Raw genomic sequence first — 11,696 nt, 5'->3', positions numbered from 1 at the left:
ATGTCGTGTAGAATTCGAGTTGGATAGGCAATGTACCTGGACTAAATCCAGAAGGTACTAGAGAATGGGCGGGTCCAAAGTCCATAATGAATGTCAAGTGTTTGAATCGTGAGAGGTATATCAGAACCGTAGCAAGTGGATCCATGGTCTCAGTACCCCTTCGGGGAAGTGGGACTATTTTCAGCAGCCATTTGGCTATTTCGTTGAGGCTAGATGTTGGCCCATATTAGTGGATTTATGTGTACTCGTAGTACTGTGTAGTACTCGCAAAAACAAAATATGAAAATAACTAAAATTCCCGTCGAACCCATAATCTACTAAATGTTCTACTCTCTGTCTCTTTTCTTCACAAAAGAGATGAAGTAGTCTAATAAAAGATTTGTATTTATTATGAAGGTTAGATTGACAATTGAGATTAAAATTTCGTTCCGGATCGAAGGACCAAATCTTGACATCTGAAGTTCAATGGTCAAACTAGTTTAACAGTAAAAAAGTCGGCTAGTACTAATATCAGGATACTTTATAGTTTCCATCTCGATAAGAAGACTCCCAAGTGTTTTTAAGAACTCGAAAACGTGTCGTATGTGGTATTAATGATAAGTTCGTATGAATGGGGTTTTTAAAGTTTTAAACACTTTTTTCTATGAACTTAAAAATGATTAAATGAATGATTCATCGAAATAACCATCAGGTTAAATCAAATTCTATATATTTACTGTATTTTTACGACAATTTTTTTTCATTTTTCACTTTATTAATTTAATTTTTATATTCTCTATATAAATTTGGGTTTTTACCAAAAAAGCTTTTTTTGAACTTTATTAAGAGTTTACAAACGTTTAAAGTGACAGTTAAATAGTAAACCTTAAAGTATGTCAAATTAAACCGCCTGTTATAAGTTAATACATAATAGTACATATATATTTTGTGTTTAAATCAATTTTGTGTTTAAATCATGATATCTCTTTTATATGGATTAAATTTTTAGGGCAAATCTCGTTAATTTAAAAAATCTCATATAGAGAGAGATAGAGAACATAACATAATGGAGATTGACATTTTAGAATAGATATTTTGGGCGTATCTTGAAATTTTCAATTGAAATTAAAAAAAAATATGAAAAAAAAAGTTGCAAATTAACTGTCAATTAATAGCAAATTTTTTCGCATTCTGACAGATGTCACAACATGAAGGATGTTTCTGGTTGTATCCATTGGTCTGATTAGTATTATAGATCGCTTTGCATATTAATTTCTTTTAACTATTACACCTTTACTTATTATGTGGTCTTAAACGTTAGAATGGTTACCATGGTAACACTGTTTAGTCATTGTTTTTATAATAAAGAACAGTTAAAGTGGCCTAATATCCATATTAAGTACTTGTTGATTTCATTAATCGCTTCATATAATTATGATTCATCAAGTATACATAATATAAAACCTCTTCAATTATTTGTATAAAATTCGTAAATATATATGATTTTTATTTTCTAAATATACAAACGTATAAAAACCCGAAATTATAATACCTTAAAGATTTTCAGTAATCCAGGGTTTTAATTTCGTAATTTTTCACTTAAAAACACCGGAGCGTTTAATACTAGAAATTATATTTTATTGAGTACTTAAATTATTTGTCTGTTTGATAAATTTAACTGTACTTTAAAAATCAAATACAGTTTTGTTAACCACAATCAATGCTATAACAGTTTGGCTATTTTACAGATTCAATGATTTTAATAATAAATAATCTTTAAGAATGCTGAAGTATTAAAATCGGAATATTTTCTTCTGTATTTTAGTATAAAACACGCCTTTTTAAATATTTTCACTAATATTTCAAATGCAATAGTGAAAATGTTATGTTCACTACTTAGAGATACTAAATACATTTAAATACGATTTTAATGTTCAAACACTTAAACTAATCATGAACATACAATATAATTAATGTTTATAAACAATTCAGAGTCACAATATTATCGGATTGAAAGTAATCTATCTTAATAGATCAACGAAATTAAAAAAAATATATAAGACACTATCTATACTAATATTATAAAGAGGAAAGGTTTGATTTTTTGTTTGTTTGTATGAATTGAATAGGCTCCGAAACTACTTGGCAGATTTGAAAAATTCTTTAACTGTTGGAAAGCTACATCATTCCTGAGTAACATAGGCTATATTTCATTTTAAAAAAAAATAGGCATCCTTACTAAAATTACGATAACATTAACATTTGTTTATTATTTGATACAATTCTAACAGATGGCGCTGAGTTAAAGGTAGTTTAGTTTAGGTCCGTGTCGTGGTACCAACGTTTCACATAAGTTCTCCTACGGTTTCCCTTGATTAATTTACTACTATGTAATATAAAAAAAACCTTAGCCATAGCAACGCTTGGCCGAGTCTGCTATATTTTATAAAATTTAAGTCTATACACAGTCTGTGTCACGTGTCATATTGTTTTCTCGCTGAGTGACTAGCTATTTATGTATATGTTCATCACATATATAGTTATATCGGTAGTATGTTACAAGCTCACTTTTCTGAAATACATGGCAATTTACTAAACATATTATACTGTAATATGGGAATATAAAAATATATGTGTTGAAATCATGTTTTCACTTTTATATATCTTATAATCTTAATATCTCTCATCAATATTATATATTTGTGTATATTCTCTTTGTTTTATAAAGATTCATTATTTGTCAGTTTAATAATAAATTTTATTCATTAAATATAATTAAAGTCTTTGAATTACTTTGAAAGCATTAAAAGTGTGATGAAGTAGCTATTATATACTGCATCATCAGATTTTGAATTATAAACTGTTGACTCTGAGTTGATGAAGAAAATAAACATTCTTTGACAAATTAAGATTAAGGTCATAGTCTAATCACACTTGACACTGTCGGCAATTTGTGATAAAAAGATCTAGACTTAAGTAAAATACTAATATTTTAAGTAATGTATAATATTGTGTATTTATTATATTTAAGGTACCAGCAATTCAAAGGGTCCAAATAGACTCGAATTAATTGTAAATATCAATGTACAGTAGTGATTAAGGTATGTACATTATTTTATTGTTGACAGTTGAATTAAATATTTTAATAAAATTGGTCTCTTATTTGTATTGTGTATTGACGTTATCCCAAAATTAGAGTGTCTATTGAATTACATTTGTTGCATGTATTATAGGACAACGGGCAGATGCATTAATGTATCTATTTCGGTTTTAATTTTTGAGTTCTATAGACTAGGCTTAGTCAGGCTATAGAACTATATAAATTATGACTGAATTTTCCTAACAGTTTTCCTTCACTGTGCCAAAGCTTTTTTATTAAAGCAGTAAGAACAGTCGGGATTTGCACGTGTGAAAATCAAATAGATGTCAATTTGAGTAATCTTTGATATATAGAAAACTATTCTCATATCCCCTAGCATGGGAAGCGGTGTGCTAGCGTCTACTCGGGTGGTCCTCTAGAAGAGAACAGCTGAGAGATAGATTCACGATTTAAATTCAAAATCATTTATTCATCTTGGTAACATAATGTACACTTATGAATGTCAAACAAAATTAATGTATTAACATGCTTCTAATTTTACATTTACTGCCAGTTCTCAAATCCAGGGCTAGATCTGAAGAGAATAACTGGCAATAAACTCTCCGCCACTCTTTAATCGCCAAGTTTTTTCTTTTGCACAACGTTTGTAAGGAGCTGCAACCATTACACCATGTTCCATATGACATCTTGAGTAATAAAGAATAATAAAATAAATTAAATACAAAGATTTGTCTTCTATCAGCAGGAGGCATGGTGAAGTAGGAGCACGCACTTACATACTCGTGAGAACAACACGCAAATACGTAGTATAAACAACTAATATCACCGCATACACGAATTCAAGTACGACCACTCACCACAAGTATAAGCAGGGAATCCACTTAAATGGTCGTACTGCGATTAACCCGCCGTTGCTTACTTATTCCCGCCATCAAATATGATAGTAGAAACCCAATATTCCATCCATCCAAGTTTCCTGCGCCATGTTCCAGCAGTGGCGTATAAAGTGGCAAATAAAAATGACGTTATATTTTCAAATCCAAGAACTGTTTTGTTCATACTGGAAACGTTATAAATTTATATTTACTATCTATTATCACGTTGGAAAATAATATCCAACGAAATTTATGTCAGTTCGTTGCCCTCAATATTCCGTGTCGTCTAATGGTGGCCATTACTGGGCCCGTGAAATCGTGATGTCGCCGTCCAAACGCATAATTCCATAGCCACACCGCAGTGGCTTTTGTGAACTAATAGATTCACACGTTTTAAGATGGTTTTGATTTTAATGGGTTGGAATGTACTTTTGGTAAGCCTGATGATTAAACACTACTATTTCTTTTAACAACTTTTTGTGTGACCTTTACAGCAAATCCCAAAAACGCCTCTGAAGCTTCCTTTAAATTCGTCTTAGTTACTTGTATGTCCATAGCTTGCTTAGTGTGATACTTATCGTATCCATACATTGGACAGTCGGTCAGAACTTAGAACTTATAATGTAATTTAATAAATTAAAAAATATTGGAAAATTAAAGAAAACAAATCCTATTTAAATGATCATTTTGTTTCGTAACTCAAACATTTAATGTTCTTCCCGTCGATACGGTTAACTCTCCCTTATATAAGAACGTATTTAAATAAAGCTTCGACTATATCCACTATATTCGGATAATGACGTATTTTAGATTTAAAAAAAAGAAAAAGTAAATAAAAAGGATTGACATATTTATATTTGTTGTCATTTATACGTGCGATAAGACGCTAAAATTATCGAAATCGAACATAAAAACTGAAGTTAGTCTGGTTTACGCGAGTACAATAAAAATAATAGGCAACTGTAGTGAGGACTCAATTTCCGCTCTGAGACGCTCATCTGTTCCATTGCGCACGACCACACTTCTTCGAGGATTTCTGATCAAACCATAGTAGAGAAATCTTAAGATTCAGCCTAAAAGCATATTATTACATTTAATTTTGACCTGGAAAGAAGCAAGCGATCTAAAACAAATATTTAATACTTACTGAGACACACGACATAATCTTCCGTGGCTTGGCGGTGCAATTAAATCTCCCTCATCTCATAAATTAAGCATGGTGCTTAAAGCCCATGATAATGATCGAATGCAAGAAAGCAAAACAGTCATCGCTTCGCTGATCACAACGGTTCAGGCCTTTCTAAAGGTACTTTTAGTGATTATAAAATAAAATTAGACTTATGAAATGGAATTTATTCTACATTACGATGATAAATTCTATGAACTATGACTATATGACTAATCCATCCTACGAACTATGGTCCGAAGTATTGTATGGTCGAAAATAATTTTATAATAATATAATATATAACTACTAAGTAGTTATATGTTTCTATCATATAACTATTGTTCTAGCCATCTAAAGTTCTGACTTTAGATGGCAATTCTGTCGCATAACCTCTTGAGCAGTAAACGCATTTTTTTTATTTATTTATATTATCATTAGCAAGTATACAGTGTGTAAGCAGTGTGAATATGTATATCTAATACAAATAGGTACATGGAGTGAACATATACTGGTAAATGGTCATCTATTGGCGCTTTACCTTAGTAATAATAAATTTACAAAGAAGTTTCACTTCTGACATGTATACTTTGTAAGTAAGGGCAGTTTTCGCAGTACATGGATACCCATTTTAGTGGGTGCGTAGCAGGCCTTTGTTTATGTTATACAGGTACAACATAAAATTATTTCGAGAAGCACTGATTATTAGGTTAAATGATCTAACGCTTTTTCTATTTTATTAACTGTTTCTATGCATTTTTTTAAATTTTCTTCATATTTAACCGCAATAATTAATACTTAATTATTTTACAGTAGATTAAACACGGTATCTTCCAGCGTTGTATTTGATATGGGCGATTAAATCTTATTCATATTCACCTTTATAATGAACATATTGCCACGATTATTCAACTCACAATTAAAAATGATCTTAGGTAATATTTTACAATTAAAAGGTTGCCTAAATTTAACTTGCACGGATATTTTGGAACATCCACTCGATAATGACGTCCAGGTATCAGATACCCAAAATCGTTTGTTTTTTCCAAATCCTGCGTTGATGTCGAAAACTTGGAATCGCGTGAAACACAATATATTCGGAATAACTTTTACTATTTTGGATGTTACGATTACTGGTGTAAATTTGTTTTTTTAGGATTTTTCATGTGTGAAACATAAGTGTTCTGAAAACAGAATTAGAGAGAATTATAGTTGTAAATTTTTCCATCTACTATACATCTAATATACATTCAAAAATTTTGTTTACGGTGGTAAAAAGCTTTTGAGTTGCCGGGAAAAGGTCAAATAACAATAAGCTGCCTTTTTCATTAGAAGAGAAGTTTAATTGATATGTATCTTTGTATACAATTCGTTTTTTTTTTTGTAATTTTAAACTTAGGATTTACAAAATCCGGCTGTAAATAGATATCCAAAATTAGCCGCAACAATCAAAAGGCCAGCAACGCACTCACGAGCCCTCTGGCATTGAGAGTGTCCATAGGCACTTAATATCAGGTGAGCCTCCTGCCCGTTTGCCCCCTGTTCTATAAAAAAGGGTTCTTCATGCCTTTTGTATATAAATAAAGTACCTCACACTAAAACGTGTAATTATTTTAAAAATAAACAATGTCAATGGCTAAAAATACGGAATTTCGAAGTAATAACAAAGATCTTTCTAAATCTTGTAACTGACGTAACCTATAAGATGTTTTTGCAGCGCAAAGGTTAGTGCAGGTGTAATGTTCTGCCACCTGTCGAGTGTCAGCCACCTCTATTCTCCACGGCCGATGCGCGCGCGGCGACGCGTGGCTAGGTCGTCGGCATTCACGGGCCAAAGATGATAAACCAGGATATTTTCAACTGCATTTATCACCAACTAGCTGACCTGGCAAAAGTCGTTTTGCCATGTATATAATTTATTACTCAGAACTGTTTATGGTTCTATCTTTAATAGTTTAGGCAGGGTACGCAAAATAAGTAACTTTTTGGTTGATTTTTTACACCTTGTGTCCGAAAAACCCTAATATCTTACGGAAACCTTTTTTTGTTCAAAATTAAATATAGCCTTTATTACTCGTGGATAATGTAGCTTTCGAATGGTGAAAGAATTTTAAAAATCAGTCCAGTAGTTTATGAGCCTATTCATTACAATCAAACAAACAAACAAACAAAGAAAGTTTTCCTCTTTATAATATTAGTGTAGATAAGTACAAAGGCAAGTAAAACTATCAACTTGGTTTAATTGCGGCTTGAAGAAGACATCGACTCTGTGCTCCAACGAAATGGGAGAAAACCATCGGAAAATGGAAAATGTCAGGCTTATAACATAATAGTAAAAGCCTTTTTTCAAGTACCCTTAAACTATTCCTGTCTGTACTGTGCCACTCTCTGCTATGTGTCTGCTTAATTTATCTTCCTCTGTTTCGTGTATTATGGGAACCAGTTTAGCTCTTGCCGTGTAAAATGTAATAGACACACACACACGCAGAAATGCGTCCATCGTATGATAATTTTCGGCACTTCAAGAATTTATATACTATTATTTAAATACAGCTTCTTCTCTCTATGTGTATGTACATAAACAGAAGATACAAATAGTATATATCGAGATATAATAGGTTGAACCACTATCATTTCTTTAAATTCTTAACATTGGAACCAAATATAGCACACCGAGAGTTTCCTGATTGTTTTTCTACTGTCGATTTATGAGCAAGCAATTTAGAATCGTTTTTGTTAAGATTATTTCAAATTTTTACGATATAATAACTTTCAAACAATAATTTCGCTCTTACATAGTGTGATTTCTAAAGATGATTTAGAAAATTATAATTTTATGTACATTAACTGAAATATATTATTGTCGAAGAGGTCAAATATCTGAACAAAATATAAACCGGAACATTTTACGTAGGTACATAACCATTTCTCTTCTGTCTCGTCCATCAATAATGATACAATCTTCATTAGATTGCAAAACAGTTAATACTGTGGCGAACTTAATTAAAAACATTTCTACTGATTCAAATAACGATGTATATAATTTAAGTACTCGGAAGTTAGTTATAAAGATATGATGGTCTGTCTGATTTTATTATGGTTAAAGAAGGGTGCATAATGTGTTCGATTGCGTAACGAAGGATTTATATTTAATCCTTTTAACTTCATTTCATTAGTATATAACAGTTTGTTTCTTAAAATATTGAGGTTCAGGTACAATGTTACAAATAATACAATTAAATTTACAGCAATGTATTTTATGTAAATCTGAAGATTCGCTTGTAAACGAATATTAATATTTGTACCAAATTGGTACCCAAGAGATAAGAGAAGAAAACGAGGTAGACAGTTTCAAAGGTGGGAAGACGAACTCCATATTTTCCTGGTTAGGGGAAATATGGACTAGGAAAGGTCAGAACACTAGAAGAACAGAAGATCAGAGTGGAAAGAAATGGAGGAGGCCTTTGCCAAAGTTGGGCAAATTGTTGGGTTGTCGGTGTCTCCGACTCACTAGAGACTGTAGTTTAAGATTAAAAAACTGAATAATAATTCACGAATCAAATACCGCGCACGATTGATTCTGAAAATGATTTTAACCTTAAACCGGAAATTGATGCGTCTTTTGAAATTTAGTCGCTTTCATAATGTAATTATTGTCAAGAGCTCGAAATCTATATATATATATATATATAATAATCTCCTATAATCTTAAACGAAGAGCAATATTTTAATATTTATGTTACTTTATAAATATATTTTTGTATTATGTTATTATATATATATATATATATATATATATATATATTATATTATACCGTTAAAAATTCGGGTTTGAACCCTTGTTTACGTTGACCAAGACAGGTGAGTTTCGTAACATTCGTTTAACCGTTATCAGTCATAGTATTCATATTTGTAATCAATGCCTCAATTACGAAATCGTAATCCCGCTTTGCCTAGGTGCCTGTCCCGAACCTGCGCATTAGGTACTATAAGAGTAATGGATTTATTATCCTGACTGGCGTCTGGGCTTTTGGACACTTCTTACACATAGTCCAAATGAAGACATGTCATGTGCGACCGTGTAGAAAGAACTGAACAAATGGTACTTACTTGTTGACTGCCCGACTTTTAAAAGAACCCGGTTCCAGGTTGGGCTATCCGACATGTTACTTGAGTACAGATCAATAGAAAATAGCACAAGAAGTATCGCAAGTCCCTTCTCCTAAGAGGACAGATTTGACACTCCTTTGCTGACTAGCTTCTCGGCCTATAAATATGATTGTCTGCTAATATCAGGTCTCAGGATCTTTAATTGGCAGCTCATATCTAGCGTTGTGGTCAGCAAGAAGTCCTTTCTTCCGAGGGGAGTGGACTATCTGTTTCCCCCCGTTTCTGTCCAGCGCCTCTCTTATGACAGTGTACAGTTTTGAGGACAATGAGTCACTTTATCGGTCCATCTGGTCTTTTGCCTGTTTTGTTACCAACCACGATCAGTTTCTCCAAGTTCGCTAGAGCTACCTATAATAACGTAATTTTAATCTTCATGCCTTAATTAATGTACATGTTTTGGAAATGTCAAATATTTTGAATCTTACATACGCCGAGTTTCATACATCAAAGACATTCAGAGCTTAACGAAGAATTTGATCAAAAAATTTAAAGTGGATGACATTTTTAACACGGTGAAAGGTGTGAAATATGGTCCAGTAATATATGGTGTGCTGGCGGCTAATAAATCGTAATGCCAAAGTTTCCTGGCGAAAAAATTGGTTTCGTAAAGCGGGTATAGATTTTTTTTTCTTTTAACGACTAGAATTTAGTAATAGACAAGAAGAGGGCTGCACTTGTCTACCCTATAGCCCATTATGGGGGAATGTTTACACCAAAAGGCTCACTAACCTATATCACGCGTTCAAATCCTGTAAATTTTACATAAATATTTGGACGTTAGTGTCGGTCAACAACCGAGATCGTTCTGCGCCACCGCACGCCTTGCCTACTGCTTCGTGGAAATTTTATAGCTTATTTTTTGTTAAATAACACTTAGATATGCTACTGACAACAAGACTTGTTATTTAATACTTAAATCTAGTTTTACTATCAAATTAATAGAAGCTAAAATTCGTTGTTACTATCTTCGTTTCTAATGCATTCTGGAAGAATAGAAGCTATTTAAGCTACAACAGAAGATTTTTGGGATTTCCAAAGAACTCGCATAATCCTTGATTACTGTATATGTTCTACAAATACGTTTGTATATTTAGTACTACAAAATAAATTTTGAAACAGCCAACATATTTATAATAGTAATTAATAAATAAAATAAAAGTCGGTACGGATATATACCAGAATTAAAAGAGTACCGAGAGTTTTTTACGCCGGCTTTTTCTCTCGGCCTACACCCTCTGTCTTTGCCGATGTGTAGGGATGCCTACAAGTTCGAATTGATTGACGTGGAATAAGTGATACCTAGATGATCTTATGTTCCAAAATAAACGTATTTTATTTTATTTTATTTTATAGTTCTGGTCAATATATTCTTATAGCCTTGTTATATGTGAAAAATATAAACAAATGCTGACTTTTACCGAAACGCTGAATAATCGAAATAGTGTGCGACCGACCAGGGTCTAGAAGATAAACCACTCCTTATATGGAAATTGTATTCATTATCACAACAAACTCCCAAGCAAAATTAATTAATCTAAGCCCTCGTTAAACGTAAATTAATTAATAAAGCTTTTTATAAATATGTCAAATACTTAAAAGATCCTTGGGATTGATTGCTCCAGTTCAAACAGTTTATATGACTCAAAACTTAGCGATTAGAAAGAGTGCCGGAAAGTTTATTGCCTGTTCTTCTTGCCCGCTCTACGCCCTTAACTTGTGAACTGAACGAATTTATCTTTCTTTGACGTTCTTACTTGTTTACCTATATGATAGATGTTTTGAGTTATTTTGATGTGAAACATCTATCGCCGCACGCATAACCGATTTCTGGCGTGGCGACGCATGCCGTGGCGACGCGTCGCCACGCTATATGATGTTATATATATACAGTCTATATGCAGTAGTGTGTACGGTGTGGCGACACGTCGCCATGCATAATCGACATACGAAATGCTGTATTTAATAGATATCTTTATAATGTTATGTCCAATTCTTTTGTAACATACTTCAGTTACCATCGACCAATTGTCACAGTTATACCGTCCTCAGGGGCAACATCGAATATAAGTATTACCAAAGAAAATTAAGCAGTCACGATTTAAAATGAATTCGTAATTTTTTTGTATTTAATGAAAATAAATGTTTATTCAATAAATAGTCGTCGTTATCTGGAAAAAATCGTAAGATTTTATTTTATCATTATGACATATATAGTTCCTACGGCAATCTGTTATTTTTGCATATTACTTTTACAAAATTATGTCGATGTTTCACATCTGACAGGCGTCCCATGACGGCTCACAGTTTTTTTTTATAGAACAGGGCAAACGGGCAAGAAGCTCACCTGATGTTAAGTTTGAGTTTATCGTTACGAGCGTCAGTGATACGTATATATTTTTCCATAAAC

Source organism: Pieris rapae, chromosome 12 (genome assembly GCF_905147795.1).
Source record: "Pieris rapae chromosome 12, ilPieRapa1.1, whole genome shotgun sequence".
Classification (NCBI taxonomy): domain Eukaryota; kingdom Metazoa; phylum Arthropoda; class Insecta; order Lepidoptera; family Pieridae; genus Pieris; species Pieris rapae.
Note: the sequence above shows the minus strand (reverse complement) of the source record.